This window comes from Polyodon spathula, chromosome 9 (genome assembly GCF_017654505.1).
Source record: "Polyodon spathula isolate WHYD16114869_AA chromosome 9, ASM1765450v1, whole genome shotgun sequence".
Taxonomy (NCBI): domain Eukaryota; kingdom Metazoa; phylum Chordata; class Actinopteri; order Acipenseriformes; family Polyodontidae; genus Polyodon; species Polyodon spathula.
Genome location: NC_054542.1, coordinates 31,667,189 through 31,686,170, shown reverse-complemented (window position 1 = coordinate 31,686,170; position 18,982 = coordinate 31,667,189). Strand labels below are relative to the sequence as shown.

Below are 18,982 nucleotides of genomic sequence, written 5' to 3'. Positions count from 1 at the left end.
TCAGTAACTACATTCAAATTCTGTACACACACAGAACCACACCCAAACTGGTTTATGTAAAATAAAGGTTTTACCAGTTAGTAAGTATGCCAATGTGCTTTCAAGCACATGCACATGTTATATAATATAAGACTATTATTCCCATAAATGCGTGATCCCCATGAACATTGATAATATTGTAACATCTTGTCAAGGGATTCAGGGGACACACCAGGACTAAGAGAAGGAGGGGGGTGGGGGTGGGGGTGGAAATTGTGTTACAATGTTGTAATGTTGTAGATGGGCTGTGGGCTATTTAAAGAAAGCCAGCAAGCTCCTCAGGGCAGAATGTGGGGAAGCTTGCCATCAGATTGTGTACAGCTGTCAACTGAATAAAGAATTGCCGTTCCGGACTGAAGTTACCTTCTACTTCTTCTGTTTCCTGAAAAGCTGGTACGCTATTATATAACAGAGACAGAGAGATGTGTTTTCTTGATTGATCAAGTAATACTCAACATAATAATGTTGGCATTGGTATTATTTCAAAGGAATCTTGCTGCAAGAGTAAGAATACACTGTAGCTCTTACGAGGAAACAGTTGCACTGCCAAAGCCTGTATATACTTATTGCAATTTAATATAGGTTGTGCTTCTGTCTGCAAAACAACCAGTTGTGTCTGTGTCTGAACAGCACAGGTAGTTAAAGCTGCTGTACAGTACTTCAAAATACACTTACAAATAGCTTTCCAAACAACTGTCAAAACAACTTTATTGTAAAGTACTACTAAGTACTGTGTTTAAATGTGTATAACTATACTCCCATGCAATTTCTCCGAGTTACTTATGTCTGAGCAAAATCAAAGGTGGTGTGGAATTTTCGTGACTTATTTTTTGGGAATCAACAATATTCAATATTCCAATTCTTTATTTAGCAGAAGTAGTCATACAAGTACATCGCAAATGAGGATGCTATATTTGATTTAAAGAGATAGAAAATAAGCTAATGAAACAAAACGGTGATACAAAATAAAAGTACACCACTGGGTTACAAAAATAAAGATAGGTGTGCATCTCTAATAGCAAGACCCTCTTCATATCGTTGTGGTGCAATTCTTGCTGGTGGCTGAGGTAGCTGTTCCTCTTCTTGCCTGAACACCTCCTTATGGTCCTTGCTGTAATAGTTTGGGGAACAAGATCATGGTTCACTTCAGTACACTTTAGTAGTAGTTTATTTGATATTAGAATTAAATTCACACTTTGTACCTCCGATTTACAGTTACACTGTATTAATTTTACATGTGTGAAGGTAATACTAAATATATGTCTCTGAACATGAGGTATCATGCATTATTATTATTATTATTATTATTATTATTATTATTATTATTATTATTATTATTATTATTAAACTGTTTAATTTGATAGCAATTTAAATTTTCTTAATTTCAGTTTTCCTACCAGACATGGGGTGAAGTATTTATACATGTAACACATGCACAAGTACAGTGTTGAAGGCTGAGTACAAGTACAGGTATGAGCACATTTGTATCAATGTAATGTACTCGAGTACGAGTACAAGTAAGAGTACAATTACTTTAAACAGTGCTTGAGTACAAGTAAGAGCACATTTTAAGTAGTCTATGTTTTAGTGGGGAACTGGAGACGGTATGTTGAACAACTATAAACTATATAAAATAAATTATATTAGCATACACTTTATACAGTATACGCTATTTCATTAATGATGGCAAACATCTTAAGTTCAGATGTTCATCAGTCAAGATGATGAAATGAAGTGTATAGACCTACTAATATAGTTTATTGTTTGTTTGTTTTGTATGGAAAAGTAAGCTAGACTTTATACAACATTCAATTAAATAGAAGAAATGACTATGTAAGCTTGTTTCTCGTAAACATACTGCAATGATATAATTCAAAATTAAACCCTAATATATAAAAACAAAACCTGATTTTTTAATTAAAAACATACAAGCCTTGTTACCACTCTTTGCTGTAGATTCTCAGGAAATGGCGGGTGTTTCTATTTTTGCTTCTAAGACTGTAGAAAGAAAAAGAGATTGATAAGCAGCATGGCACAGCCCAAGCACCAACAGCATTATATTAGTAACACATGGTCAACACAGTACAGTGGCAACATCAAGATTTGGGATAGACTATTTCGTACCTAATCTCACATTTCTGAAGTTGCCAAAAAACGTTTTACTGGCTGAATACTAATAAACTGGGCAAGTTAATATTTTGGAACCAATGTTATCATATCTCTGGCTGCCCCCATTTTTCTCCATCGTATCGTTCTTCACAATTTAAATTCTCTCTGTCCCCAGTGTGGGCATTCCAGCTGGATAGGAAGCATGCCAGTGTAATAGTCTTTTTTAAAGTGGTGACAGGGGTTGAGATTAACAATTACAGCTCCCTTTGCCTTGTTCCCCACAGAAATAATTGAGTACACCTGAATATAATGAAGACAACCGCATAGATTTCCTTGTAAACGTTATTTTAGACTAAATCTATTTAACTGTGTCCTTCTGCTAATAGTTACCACTGTTAATGACGGTTTCATGCTGATTGAGCATAATGATAAAGTTTGACTTTATCCTCGTTAAGAGTGCTTATTGTGATAATCTACACACATACATATGTACATACATACTATATATATATATATATATATATATATATATATATATATATATATATATATATATATATGCTCAAAAATTGTAAAATGGAAAATATCAAACAAGCAAAGAAAAATAAACACAAAAGAAGAGACAGCTTCTTTGGTCTCTGATGAGGTGTAATCAAACTATGAAATGTGCTTTGAGCAAATGCACAGTTGCCGAACAGATTTTGAAGAAGCTGCTAAGTCCATGGATTGGCATTTGATTTTGCAGTGTAAATACTGTGTATACAGTAGTCTTATAATATGAATAAAACTATCACTTTTTAATTGTGTAAGTTTTTTCCTTTAAAACTGTGTTTTCTAAATAACAAGACGACAACACTACGACTGTTATTTCAAACTCATTTGAAGTTTAATGTTTTAGGTCACGATCCTCCTAAACTGGTTACCATGACCCCCTTGCAAATGAGGCCACAGTCTCAATGGGTCGACTTCCTGCATGAAGAATAAATACATAAATAAATATTGAATCAATGACGTGTCTCTCATAAATATAATTTACTGATTTTATCTTCATTCAATACAAAAATATTTTATTAAAAAGTTTGTATTCCACTTGATGCCCATTTTTAACACCCACTTAACTGCTATTTGCAAATTGAGCAGCATCTTTAAAATCTGTTCAGGAGCTGTGCTTGATTTGCTCAAAGACCAAAATAACCTTTAATTTTGTTCTTTGATAATTTGTAAATGCTCAATGGTTATTTTTGTCAGTAACTGAGTGAATCCTGACTTTGAGTGTAATATAGATATATATTACTTCCAAATAACTGTATTGTACTGTGTTACAATACATTTTAACAAGATTAAACAAGTGGTACTTTAACAGCAAGATTAAATGGCAGAATGTATTTTGAAGGTCTACTGACAAACCTAAAGGTCATACCAATATACAATCCTACCATCTGGTTATTGTGCAGTTTACAAAATTGTGTCAATCTGTGTTTTCTAAAAAACTTTACCACACTTCTCTATTAATTACATTATACCTGTTCTTTACCATGCAAATAACATTCTCAATTACTTTCACTATGGTAAACCACAGTAGGGTTTTATAAACAGACCATTTTCTCGGATCCTATACTATATCTTAAAGACTAAGAGGTTTCACATTTGAATATGTATTTAAAAGTATTATTTTATCGTCCCCTCATGCTTGTTGTTGTTTGCAGCCATTCTGATTCTTATTTCAGTGCATTTCTTATAAGTCTCTGTTAAGGTTCTTTCTATGAGTTCAGGATCGTGTTCTTCTGCTCTGGTTGCCTGCCATAGAAATATGTTCTGTAGGCTCAACAGACCAAAGTGTCTTTATATTAGTAAGCACCAGACCCTCTTGTGCACAGCAGTGTAATCTGAAGCAAAAACACTTTTAGAAAGAAAACAAAAATAATACAGCCTTTGAGTAATTCCAATAAAAACCCTACCATTCAGAGCTTAATATCATCAAGATATACAACATGCCAAGTAGTTAGATTTTTACCATTGGAACTGTGCCAGCCGAGCAAGTCTGCTATGCAAAAGCAGAACAGTAGTATTGTTATTGCATTTTTCATGTGATTTTCTATATATCTGTTTTAGCAAACTGTTTTCACTGACAAACATCCTGGCAAATTGAAAATCATTCCCAAGAGAAAATGAAACAGGATTCATTTCTAATTTGATAAAGAGATGCATTTTAACTTCAAACTGACCTCAGTAACAGGTTATATTCTTTTTTTCTGCCGAGAAAAGAAAACAAATCCTTTTTTCACCTTTGAAACAAAATGGTGATCTTTGGACTCTGGCTTAATGCTAATATTAAAAAACGAGAATGACTTTCAGTGTAGGGAGGTCAAACTGCTTTGTAAAAAGGTTTCACTGTTTCACTTGAAAGGTCCCCACAAATCAATCTAAGCATGTAATCCTGAAGGAACAAAACTCTGAACAGTATGTCTAAGCTGTTTACATTTCGGCAAGGTTCTAGAGGATAAAATCATTGAAGAAGCCACTTAAAAGTAATTTTCCACTAATCAGATTTTCAGTCTTATATTCTCAGTGGTTTCAAACACATTGTTCATGGTTTCTGTGTACAACCACCTGATCCCCTACAAAAATAGTTTGTTTTGTTTGGTTACATGTTATTCCAGTGTAATAATATAGTAATTACACAAATGGTTATGTAGTTACAACACAACTACATGTTTAATTACAACATTAAAATCGAATGTTGCTGCTGAAGTCGTCTGTTGTCATTATAAATGGCCTTTGTATGACACTATGTAGTTGTGTATTTTTCAACGTTAATACCATAACATGATGCAATTCTACAATAATTGTCATTAGTGACATTTAAAGTAAAGTGCTTTTTTTATTTGTTTTCATTTCTGTGGTTAGTTTTGTTGCTTATCAAAAGCAAAGCCTGCCTCGAGACGAGGAGAGAAATTCAGTCTCCATGCCCATCCAGCTCTTCTTGGATTGAAAATAACCTATGGTAAAAACTAAGGGTCTCATTTATGAAAGGGCATTAAACATTATGGTGCTCCATAATTGCAAGAAATGTGCACGTTCATGATTTCCTTATTTATTATTGCAATTGTATTCATTATCGTGCAAAATATTGGGCTTAAGCTGACAGTGGAAATGCTAGCACCTCTGGATGTGCAGCCAGCAGTGGCAATGCTGGCAGCAGAAATGCTGACAGCAGTGCGGCACACTCCAGCCCTGGCGAGCGTTATTTTTATATCTTACTTCTTACATTCCTCCTCTCTGAAGAGCCAGCCCTGGCGAGTGGCTGAACAACTCTTTATATATACGTGGCCATCTCCAAATTGGTAACTAATTTGGAAATGGCCACATTATGCACGCGCTTAGCTGGATGAGGAATTTTAACCTCAGCCATGCTGTAAAACAATAATAAAAACATCAAACAATACATTTAAATTATAATAATACAACATAAAATACAAATAAACACAGGGATGGGGTGTACAGACTTAAATTAGGTTTTCTTTTTATGAACAAGAAGGTTTTTTCCCTGTCTGGCAAGTTGAAGTTAGTGGCGGCAACTATTCTCCCTGTTTTAGATTATGGTGATTATATTTACCAGTTTGCTTGTAAGCAGTCTGTACATACAACAGATGTACTGTATAATTCATGTTGCAGATTTGTTCTGGAGTGTTACCCTTTGACACATAACATTGTCACGTGTACATAAAACCAGGCTAGCTCTCATCTATTTTTCATTGGTTTTGTTTTGTGTTTAAGGTTTTTTAAGGCTTTTTAAGGCCTTTCTTATTTCGGTAGAAAGGACTAGCATTGGCTACAGTTATATGCTATATGCTCTGAGGATTTTATTCGTTTGGCTGTTCCAAGGGTTCGAACATGTATGGGAGACTGATCTTTTAAATATCAACCTCCAATATCATGGGATTGTTTCCATTTATAGCTTGAACATAGAATTTGAAAATGTTTCTATTATCTGTTAAGGAATTGCATAGAACCTCCTGCCAATGCTTCTCCTTCAGTCTGCATTAACAAATAGATATGTCTTATTTATTCTGTTCTTTTATCTCTTTTAATAGAACATTGTACTATGACATTTCCCTCCAGAACACTAGTCTGTCAAGCGATTAAAACAGCACATGAAGCATTACTTATGCAATTATGTTTTTCACTATTTATACATTTTATATTAAAAATATTAATTATTCCTAAAAATAATTTGTTGAATGTTAACCATGGTAATAGTGATCAAATATTCAGTTACCATAATAATATAATGTTTTGAATACTTTCAGATTGTTGTTATTCCTAAAATCTGACCATTCTTCTGATATGCAAATCAAAACAATAACACTTTTCTTAAAATCTCAACTCACACCGGAAGAAGAGACCTTGGAGGCTTTGAAACCCAGTTATTGCATATCGTTGTATCTACTCTTCAAATCTAAAAGTAATTTGTGATACAGGTCTATTAAAAGTTAAATGATATGTGCTGTCCTTGCCTGTAATCATTTCAATACTACTTTACCATTCAATTTCACCTCAGTTCTAGCTATCTAAGAAATATGCTTCTTTTCACATAAAGTGGATAGAACATATTTTTCAGCTTGGGTTGAACAATATTCCGTTTGCAATAGAAAAAGGTTAACTCCCTATTTTGATGCTCTTGAACCTTCTTCCCATTGTTAATGTAACAGGCCATGTCTTTTTAATACATCAGTTGAAGAAAAGGATTGGCCAGACAGATTGAACATTAAACTGGGTGATGTTATCTGTGTGACTGGATAAAGAGGGCCTCTTCCATATTGATCATTTATCTGCTGCCCTGTGTCTTCAAATAAGGATGTCTCATGGATTCATTGTTGGCAACTGACAGTTTGCTGTCAGTATAAAATATTGACTCTTTTGGACATTTTTGAGGGTATAGGCATTGTGTTTTTTTTTTTATTATTACTTTTTTTGTGTTTTACAAAAATGTTTTTCAAGTACATATTTGAGAGGAAAAAAAACAAAACTTCAATGTGGTCTACAGTATTTCAAATTGAATGCACATGTGGATAAGTATTGTACTGTATGGGTTGTCATATTTCAATATACTGTGGCAATTGTGAATGTGCAGTTCACCTAAATTAGGTTGAACGCGAGATAACCAAAAGAGCCAGATTACAACACGTCTTGGTTTTAAGAAGCTGAATTGTTGGATTTTGATCATAATTGTTCTATTAGATGTTCTATAATATATTCTATTTTAGATGTTTTCTGTTTTTTGTTTTTGCTTGTTTTGTTTGTTTCTTGTTTTGTTTTTAATTTTGTATCTATTTCTTTGAAGTCAGCATATTTTTATTATCTGTTTTAAGCAAAAGCAGAAGGGGTCTGCAGGCCTCAGACCCCAGGCACCTGGTTTAAAAAAAAAAAGTACAGTAATGTAGAAATCTAGAAGTCTCAGCTTTGGGTATGACATCAACAACTGGACACGCTTATAGCCTCCATCACAATGGCAGGCAGGGTTCAGACAGTATGTGTGAAGAATAGATAAAGCAGTTTAGGGCAGTGACCTATAGTGGCAGGTACTGAAATAAGGTTTAAATGCTGGAACACTTATAGCCACTCAGTGTTCTTGAATAATTCTTTCATTTTGCATGCTGTAGCATTTGTCCTACTATTGTTTGTGCTCAGTAATGAAGTGCAGATTAAAATTCTGATGTCACTGTTGCACTTGAAGATGGAGTCACGCACATATGCAGAACAAGAGAATTAATGTATACTGTGTCTACAAGCAACAGAATTCAGAATTAAATCAAAAGCATATCCCACATTACTGGATTGTGTAACTGATCAGCAAAACAAATTACAGACATGCGTAGAAACAAAACAGCAGTGGTGGAGTAAATTGTATTAGTCATAAATTATGGAAGTTTGGTAGGTGACATTGCTATCTGATGTTCTCACATTGTCACAGTTTCCAATGTGTGCTCAGAGTACCTCATTTACACGGAGCTGCATTAACGAACTGTATAAAATGAGCACTACTAGCTGGTGACCTTGGAAAAGGGAATATGCTAGAATTCAAATGTTATCTTTTATTGTATTTCTTTATTTATTTCTTTATTCAGATTAAAAATGTGGGTTTATACTAAAATTCAAAAAGAAGGAGCAAAACTGACATTAAAATAATTGCCTTTTCCAAAATATGGTTTTAATTTAACTGTTTATTGAAACATCTATTGAGCTACATTTTAACATATGCTTGTAATGTAAAAGAAATCTTAATGTAAAACATATTTTTTATTATGTGGCTCTACACCTTAGTTTAAATGACAGATCTCACACGCACTGATAAGAGAAAAAAAAAAAAAAAAAAAAAAAAACACTAGAGAAGTAGAACATTGCCATCTAGTGTACTAACACACAAAATACAAATGCAGATAAAATTGAGTTTGATGATAGTGCAGGGACTGACTGCAGGGGAACCATGGGCAGGGGGACAGGTAGTTGCCTTCCCTTAGGCATAGATGAAAAACCGGTGGAGTCTGGGGAGGAGGAAGCGAACTCTGACACAAAACAGGGACAAAGGGATTGAGGTAAGATGTAAAGCACTTTCTAGCTGATCATTAGAGAAGTTGTTTATCAAATGATGAATGCGATACTAGCCAGTTGACTGATGAATGTTCTAGTAATGGAGGTGCGTAATATGCTTGATGTTTACAATTTTAATCAAGCTTAAAAATAAGTGAAGTGAAGCCATGCTGGCCTCAACTCTCTCCCGGTTTCCTTTTCTCTACCCTCTAAGTTCCCCTTGGGGAAAGTAACAGTTGCTTCCCAGCCTTGGAGGCCGATCAGTTCTGTCTCACCTACCCTGTACTCCTTCCTAAGTCACAAAGCACTTCTCTCCTATTCTCAATTCCTGGGGTTCTTTCCCCATGCATCCCTCGCTCCTGCCCCGTGAATTGTATGTTGTTATGCTGTAAGCCTCTTATAACCTAGTTTTGAATTACAACATGCTTTTGCAGTACAGATGCATCAGAAATTGAAAAATGCTATGCGGGTAGGTGCTTCATTAGCCTGCTATTGAAATGTACTGGAAAACAATGGAATACAGTAGCTGGAAACAGTTACAAACCAGTACAGGCACATACTGCATTTGTATAAAATCAAGATTTTCTCTATAGGAGGCTAGGAGTAGATTATTGCAAAATTAAAGGCAGTTTCGTATTCACAAACCCGTATTATGACTAGGAACCCTAAAAAGAGCAACTTTATGGAAGGCAAAGAAGCTGATGGGTTAATTTGATCAATTAATACCCCTAGCATACATATCTAAAAATCTCTTGAATATCAGTACCAACACCAAGGTGTTGATTGGATGAACCCTGCCAGGATAATTTATTCTAATAGAGCATTTTAAAATGTATTAAAATCCATATACTGCATTTCGATGATTTAGGTCTGCAATGTATTAGGACCCATTTCCATTGGCTGGTAATGCAGGAAGACAAAGTTAGTTTTATTTGCAAACTCTGACTAAATAGGTCAAAATAAAGCAGTAAAGAAATGGGTCCCAAACAACTTTCATCAAAATTGGAAAAGTGGTTCTCCAGATAAATGTAAGTATGAACAGGCACTTCTACTATATCCCCATCATCAGAATAAATTTAAATAAGTTACAATGTGGATTTTGCCGGTTGGTTTGTAAAGTTGTTCTGAGGCGAAGTTGGAGAAGAAGTTTCTGTTTATTAAGTACAGATGGTGCATGCAGTCATATTATCATAGGCATTAAGCTCCTGTAGTTTATACAGATGTAAATGTTTACTTCGAATTATAAAGTAATAACTGTATCTTTGTGTCTGAGATTCCGCTCACTCTCAACAGATCAACAAACCCATTTGTGCCACTGATGTTTGTGTCGGTTGTAAGAAAAAGGAATGGCGCTGCAGTACGAAAAACCACACACCCCAGGAAGCTCAGTGCCCTCGTTAAGGAGTAGACGGGGTTGGGCAGCTTAAAAGAAAGCCGTGCAGAACAGTCAGGGGTGGTCGGTAGCTGTGTGCTGTAGCAGTAGCTGTGTACCTGTTCTGTTCCACGAGTGGGAGCTACCAGCCGCTAATCTCCTGTATACCTGTTCAGCTCCACCAGAGGGAGCTATCAACCATTACTTTCCTGTGTTCCTGTCGGGCCCCACCAGAGAGAGGGGAGGCTCCAACCACTACTCACCTGTGATCCTGAATTAGCCTAGAGAGGGACAAAAAGTGAGTTTATTTAGTTGCCCGTACATGGCGAGTTTCGTGGTGAAATAAAGAACTGTGTAAATGTTGTAAATACAAGTTATACAGCACACTACCATCAGTTCACACTGTTTAACAATCTAAATGAATGCTGACTTTTTATGTTGCAGCACACCACATGAATAATCCCAAACCCCGGACACAGTCTGTTTATACTGTCAGAGCGTACCTTTTTGTAAATTATTTTTTAAAATTTTTTACAAAATCTTTTGTTAATTGGAAAGCTTAGATGGATCCTCTGATCACCCCCACTATGAGACATATGTTTTAATTGCCCCATAAATAGGGTTTCACACACCAATTGTTGTCAATACAAAGAGATTGAAAAAATGTGTTTGAAGCAGAAAGTGATTGTCGGAGCTCCAGGGTGCATGTATGACCCCCAATTCTGTGAGTGTGCACAGGGGGGAGCTCTGTACCTCATGACGGGAAAAATAATAAGCGTACAGGGCTTTCATAAAGAGTGAAATATATATATATATAATAAACAATGAATATTCAACACTTAAATGGCCCTACCGTATTAATGACCCTTTATATTTACAAGAACGCTGTCCCTTTCCATGGGCATCTCACGTTATGCATGCATCATTGATTAAATTAGCATTGCGTAATAATATTTTTTTGGTTGAATTTAAAGTGATTGTATGTAACAAAGCAATTTCATTAATCTTACCTCTCGTGCACTTCCTTTATGAAAGTTTCAACATGTATTTTCATTTTAAAACATGACAGATGTTGCTTTAGGTAAAATAATGTTCACTGTTTGTCTGCCTTGTCTTACAGGAAATCAGTTGCTGCTTCGCTTCACACTGTAGGTCAGTTCAATTCAGTACTGTCTTCTGGGTCAAAACATCTTACGGCTGCAAAACATGTTATCAGAGAAAGCAGCAGGTTGCTTACTGACAGAAAGGGGTGGGGTGTTGGGACAATGTCGTCCTCCAAGTGAAATGATAATACAGGTTTGCTAAAACAAAAGTTTCTTCAACACATTTGAGACCTAAACAGTGAATGGATGTGCATGATCTGGACAGTTTCTGGAATCGTTTTGTTAGCTACATTTATTTTTAAAAGCAACCACTGAAGGAGTTTAATTCATTGTCTCATGTGCATACAAATGATTTTATCCTTATATTGTAATATCAGCTGAGATTTTGTTTACTTTAAAAAGTATGGGGTAACCCTGTTCAGACTGTGATTATGAGCCTGAGTAGAACACACACACACCCTCCAGTTCCAAACAGGAGCTACAGTTCTCTCCAGTTGCTTCTGTCATTTGCAGTAGTGTTCTATAAAAAATACTTTCTACCTGCTGTTGGTCACTCTCTGGATGCTTCATTTTATGACTGTCCCAGCTTTCCCTAGAGGCCACTTTTACAATACCATCCAATAAAATATTTATATAGTGCCTTCCAGGTCAAAGACATCTCAAAGCACTTCACAATGCATTCCTGTTATAATTACACTGACTTCCACTTCAGCATCCACTCGCCTCTATTTTTAGTCAAGAACAAAACATTCAGAAAACAGCAACACCCCAGTCCCTCCTTAACTGATTTGAAAGATTTGTCTATTCTGTAAAAATATGAGTATTTCATCAAGCTTGTTGAAGTGATGAGTCTTTTACACTTTGCAATTTTTTGTTAAGAATACATACCTTACTATCATTCTGTTTATACAAAGACCTTGTGACAGCATGGAGAGACAGCTGACAGGAGGAAATAGACCCCATTGGGGCTGGCAAGGGATAGCTACCCTTATCCAGCTCTATGTTTTCTAAGGTAAACAGGATGCTGGAGACACCCACCCAAGGCTTCTAAGAAATTAAAGAGAAAAATATGCCTAAAGTCTGCGAGAGCGGGGGCGGAAGATGACTCAGCATTGCATAACACGGTTAACGACTTAGGAACAGAAACGGATATGAGAATGGAGAGTACTTCACAAAAGTCTAGTTCAAGATCTGTAGTTAGCAAAGATATGGAACTCCAGGTTTGTGTCTGCGGCTGGAGCAAGGTGACAACTGTCAGGGGTTTGAAGATTCATCAAGGGAGAATGAAATGCTTGCAGGAGAAGGGACAAGGGCCTCGCATTGGTCAGTACTTCTTACAAAGTCAGTCGAGTCAGTCAAATGAAATTCAGTGACAGGAAGTAAACCACAATTCGCAGGATATCAGCACCCCTGTCATAGACGTGAGGAGGACTTGCGTGGATACAGCTAGTGATGAACCTAATGATCCTTGCAAACCTGGTCAGACGAAACAGTGTAAGAGAGAAAAGAACCTCAACGGGCACAAACCTGGAGTTAAATGGCCAAGAGCTTGTGAGAAAACTGCGTGGGTCATAGTAAACATGGATCTCTGTTTTACTTTGGAAAGCTGGATAAATTTGGGGACATCATCTACGCATATGGAAGCAAGAGGTTTGGAGTTAAAAAAAGGAAGGAAAAAGTACAAACTATTCCTGGAAAGTCTAGACGGCAGCAGGAGATTGAACGCTTAGTTAGAAAAAGGAGGCAGCTGAGGAAGCAATGGAGAAGAGCAGAACAAAGTCAGAAGGAGTGACTCAATCTGTTACAAAGGGTCATGAAAGATAAGCTTGCAACATTGCGCAGAGTTGAGCGCCTACGGAAACACTACAAAAAGAAGAAGCGTGTGAGAACTAACTTTTATAAAGAGCCTGTGGCAAGGCATAAGCCCTGCACATGGAGAAATATGTCGTTTATTGTATGTTTTTGGGTTAATTGTTAATATATTCATTTAATTAATTGTTTAGCTGCTGTGTCGCTTCGCCGGGGATGATTACCTGTCTGCATGGAGCAGCAGCTGAAAGCAATCAATGTTCCAGCAGGAGGGTGGGTGTGTCTCAGGGGAGCGTAAGTATAAAAGCATGGCGATCTCTGTGAATGGAGGGCTGTGCACCTAAGTGGAAAGAAGTAGAGCAAGCTGTAAAAAAAGCAAGGGTGTCATCATCTCCAGGGCCTAATGGAGTTCTGTACAGAGTGTACAAGAGTGCTTCAGGAGTTCTATGAATCCTGTGGAAATTGATGAAAGTGGCATGGGAAAAACAGGTTGTACCAAGAGCATGGCGCCAAGCAGGTGGAGTGTTTATATCAAAAGAAAAGATTCTTCAAGCATCAGTCAGTTTCACCCTATTTCTCTATTAAATGTAGAAGGCAAGATTTTCTTCAGCATTATTGCTCAGAGATTGTCAACCTACCTATTAAAGAACTGCTTCTTTGACAATTCAATACAAAATGTGGGCATTCCAGGTTTCCCAGGATGCTTAGAACGCATCAGCATAATCTGGCAACAAATTCAATCAGCTATAAAGGAGAGGAAGGAGCTCCATGTGACATTGTTGGATTTGGCTAATGCATGTTGTTCAGTGCCACATGAACTTCTTTGGGAAGAATTTGATTTTTTCAGCGTACCGATGACAATAGCAAATTTAGGCAGGATGTATCATTTCTCCCCTGGTTTTTACCATGGCAATGAAAGTAATTATTAGGGCATGAAAATGGGTAGTGGGAGGAGAGCACTTGGCTTCTGGTGCGACTACCACCAATTCGAGCATACATGGATGACATGACAACAATGACTACAACAGTTGCCTGTACTAATCGGTTATTGGGCAAATTAACCAATAACATTGAATGAGCACGGATGCAATTTAAGCCCACTAAATCAAGGTGCACCTCTATAATTAAAGGTAAAGTAGTAGATAAAAAGTTCTACATTAATGGTGAGGCAATACCAACAGCGTCCTAGAAGCCAATGAAAAGTCTAGGGAGATTGTACGACGGGGATCTAAAGGACACAGTGTGGGAGAAGTTAGACAACAAGCATTGGAAGGGTTGAAGAGCATAGACAGCAGCACCTTACCGGGCAAATTGAAACTCTGATGCTTTCATGTTGGTCTCCTTGACAACAGTTGAGAAGTGAGAAGCTTTAATCAGTTCATATGTCAGGAAATGGTTGGCAGTTCCACGCTGCCTCAGCAGAGTGAGACTTTATGGTAAGGGAATACTGCAGCTACCAGTCTCTGCTCTAACCAATGAGTTTAAGTGCGCCAAAGTCCAACTGGAAATTACATTAGTAGATTCATGCAACAAAGGCTTAAGGGAGGCAGCACCTGTGTTGAAAACTCGAAGAAAATAGGTGGCAAAGAAAGCTGTGGAAGATGCTAAGGCTGCCCTTCGAATCGATGATGTTATGGGGCAAGTTCAGTATGGAAGAGGAGATCTTGGTCTCAGTTCAGCTCCTCCTACATGGCACAAGGCAACGCCAGCTCAACGTAGGAAGCTGGTAGTCAATGAGGTGCAAAAGAAGGAGGAGAGGATTAGGTGTGTAAAGGCCATTTCCCAGGCCAAGCAGGGAGAAAGGATGAGATGGGAGAGTGTGGAGCAATGCAAGATCGGCTGGCAAGACCTATGGACAATGGAACAGAGCAGGATCAGTTCCCTCATCAGATCAACATATGATGTTCTCCCATCACCACAGAACCTAAACATCTGGGTGAGTGAGGATCCCTCATGTACTTTGTGTTCATCACCTGCAACATGAAGGCATATTTTGACAGGATGTAAGGTGGGTCTTAGCCAAGGACAGTTTACTTGGCGCAATGAACAGGTGCTGTGATGTTTGGCCTTAGCACTGGAAGACAAGCGTAACCTGACCAATAAGTTGCCACCAGTTCCATCAAAAAATTACACACAAAAGACAATATTCCTCCATCCAGGAGAGCAGCTACCAAGAAAAGGTGTTAAAACCAAGCCTCGCCCAGGAGAATTGGAAGATGCTGACAGATGTTGGTCAACGGCTTACTTTTCCACCTGAGATTGCCATCACTAACCTTCAACCAGACATTTTCTTGTGGTCTGGATCAGCACACCTTGTTCATCTAGTAAATTTAACAGTGCCATGGGAGGATGCTGTGGTTGAGGCATATGAAAAAAGTTTGGTATGCTCAACTAGCTGCTGAAGCTAGTGGAGGTGGGTTGTCGAAGATTTGTGGCACACTCTACAACCCGGTTTCTCAGAGATGTCGGGTTCAGTGGTCAAGAGTTGCGTCGCACAGTGAAGAACTTATCTGAAGCAGCAGAAAGAAGCAGTAACTGGCTGTGGTTGAGATGGAAAGATTCTGGATGGGGATCTCAAGCACAATAGAAAGAAAGCAACGCTGATGTACAGGTAAGTAAGCTGGGCTGAGTTGAGTGGAGGACGGAGGGGGGTGTTGCTGGGACACCAGAATCACTGTTGAGCCCTCTTGAAGTGTCGTGGGCTAGTCAACAAAACACAGATGACAGAAAGTGCCCACTTGAAGGCCCAAGTGATGTATCCTATTTAGCTCAATCTAGACGGTTGTCATGCTGATGCGTTGGGGAGACCGCACTGTGGCTGATCCCCAGAGCCACAGTCGTTGTGTGGGCTGATGCACTGGGGAGGCAAAATAAGCTGATCCCTGGAGCCAGCATTACACTTCAGCCGTCAACACCAGGCAAAAGAATATCTATAGCAACAGACGGAAAGAAACGTAAATGGTTGGAGATGCAGATGGATCACATTAGTTTACTGTAAAGCTACATGTTAGTTGGTGCTTATCTTGGCGAGAGCCGAGTTCAAATCAGTTTGAAGTTTTAACATCTACTCTCATGTGATGAAATCATACATCAGTACACTTTATCACTGTACAATATATATTGCAGTATGTATTACCGTATCCCACACAAAACATATCCCATAGCGTGTCCTATAGCAATTTGATACCATTCTAAGATATCACAGCAAGGTATTTAAAACTTTCTATGTATGAATGTATCTTTAACAAGTTGCACATTGATAGGCTTTGTTCCTTAATCATGAATGATGTCAATATCCAGGAGGACTGATACTCTGACTTGATGATTACTATAAACTGACATGCATTCAATACATTCTCAGATTTTAAAATTATCTGCACCAAACATAGGGCACCGATAAGACAGGAAGCTGATAGAAGGATTCAATTTCTGTTACATACCTATCAGATTTGTAAGTCTCCCTTTATTATCATGTGGCAGCAAGACCCCAAAATTAGTTCATTTTACCCATCTTTCTTTCTGTTTGACTGTGATTTTATTGAGCAGTGATGTTTAATGCAGCAGCATTCCTCTACTTAATCAGAAAAAGGTGACACCATAATAGTATGGTCAGACCAGCTGGTGAGCTTCAGTACTCTTTATAGTTGACATTTCCAAAGAAAATGATAGTGTCACATACAGATCAGGGTCAGATGTTGACTCACTGGAGACAGGATTCCATTTTATAAGACATAATATTAATAAGACTCCAGCTTGGAGTGCGGTGTCTGGGTTATCAAAGCCTGGATGATTAGATAATGATCACAGACAGTTGTCTTTAGAGTGTCTGTGTAAAATAAATATTTCAAAGCACTCCCTCCTCTAGTCCTTACATTATCAATGTTGTTTTATAATGCAGTTTTGCTTTTTAAAATAAACTACTCTCTTGTTTTTGCGGTATAAAGTTCAGCCATCTTGATGTGTACATGAAAGCAGATTCGTCTGGACTTGCATAAATAAAACTATTTAGTACAGCCGCAGTAGGCCCTCTTAATCCCCTGAAGTATGCAGCAGAGCCCTGCCCCAAATCATTTTTGTAATCCACTTTTTAAGCAATAATACCCTCCCTTGATAATTAACCACTGCAGCAGTTTAGTGCTGTGTCCTTAAAGAAAGGTACATTTTTTTGTGGTGTTATGCTCACTATTGAGTATTATTCTTATAATGACTTGGGAAATTGTTTTGCGCAGAAGACATTTTCTTTAATATTTTTGTGTGACAAAATGTGTGCATGCTTCAACTTGCTTAATAGCTGCAAGTAGGCGGTGCAGCAGAATTCTTCAGTATCTTCTCATGTCATTAATCTTTGAATGTTCAACTGAGTTTGGTGGTCTTAATCTAACCCTCCAGTGGATTTTATGAACATTACAGAACTACCACATATTATTGCACAATTGACAGCCTCTGATAGAAAAGGGTGCCTAAATGGTAAAGGTTATTCACGTCAAGACTGAGGTATGATGGAAATGTCTTCTGACCCCTGTTTGTACCATGCTTCACTGTAGCCAGTGCCATTGCCCCTCACCTTGCCCAGACTAATACTATTAATAAGAAATTAAAAATTAAAGGATAAGTGTGATTCTAACCCAGATAGTATGCTGACGTTGGGCCAACTTAATTTTGTCCATTGGCCCAACGTTGGCGATCAATGGTGGCCCAACGTTGGGCCACCATTGCTTGCTAACAATGGGTCAATGTTGGGCCACCATTGTCTGCCAGCGGTGAGCCAACATTGGGCCAATGGACAAAATTACATTGGGCCAACGTCAACATACTACCAGGGTTGTATGCGCAGTATATGTTTGCAACATCACAACATGAGAGATTTCTTTTACCAAGTTTAGAACCAGATATCATGTGCGATAAATATTCTTTCCAAGCTGAAGGGGTTAACACCTATAGCTATGACCAAAAGTTTTCCATTAACTGGAATTTTAGGATTGAGACATTATTTTTAAAAAAATAATTTTATGAACCTGAACATAATTTAGATATTTTATTTACAAAAGTCTGTTGGAAGCCATAATATTAGTATGGCATTTCATATTACATTTTGATATGTCACATATTTTTCAATTACTTGTCAGTTATTTGTTAAGTATATGGAAAACTTCAAATGGGTATGTCATTCAATATGTTAATGTAACATTATTCAATAGGTTTCACTGGACTTTGTGATGCAAAATGTGTTAATTCTATAGGGTGATGCAAAACCTTTGGCCATAGCTGTGCATAACACAAAAACAAAACCAAAAAAAAAAGAAAAAACATTAACATGAGCACTATACTACACCTATATGACTGCAGCATTCACAGTGCATGTGATAATCAATTCCATTGCCATTCAAACCTACAGTACTTGCTTTTGAAAGTTCCTATTTTTTAAAGACTTACAGAAAATTATGTATTTAACCTCAAGGATACCATTAGGTGGTTATATGTAAATGAGTATGACTAATAATAACTAACTCAGAAGATGGCAATGGAATTTAAATAATATTTCCATAATCAAGATACAAATTGGCCCACTGAATGCCTAACCGTTTTCCCATGGACCTTCAAATAAAGAAAAGAGCAGAAGATTATTTGTTAGTTCCAATGCAAATTCAGTAGATGGCACAATTCTACATCATTGCAGCTTAGAATAGCCTTAATAAATAAAAGGAAGTTTTTTTTTTTTCAGTTTGCATGAAATCCTAATTAAGTCAAACATATTGCAATTTATCTTTATATATGAACATGGAGTCTTTATTATTCCCTTTTATCTAGCTTTATGAATAAATAAACCTACTTATAATCCTTTAAAAAGTACAGTATTTCCAACCAAAGCACCAGGTTCCTGGAAACTGATGTAATCTGAAACCTGCATGGATATGATTAAAAAACACATAAAAGTGATTCATTTATCACTTAAATTAAT

The 18,982-nt window shown here is 37.2% G+C and overlaps 1 pseudogene; it reads right to left on the bottom strand.

The window, feature by feature from the left end:
* Positions 1-18,982, bottom strand: part of LOC121321071 — an 88,634-nt pseudogene that overhangs the window by 13,590 nt on the left and 56,062 nt on the right.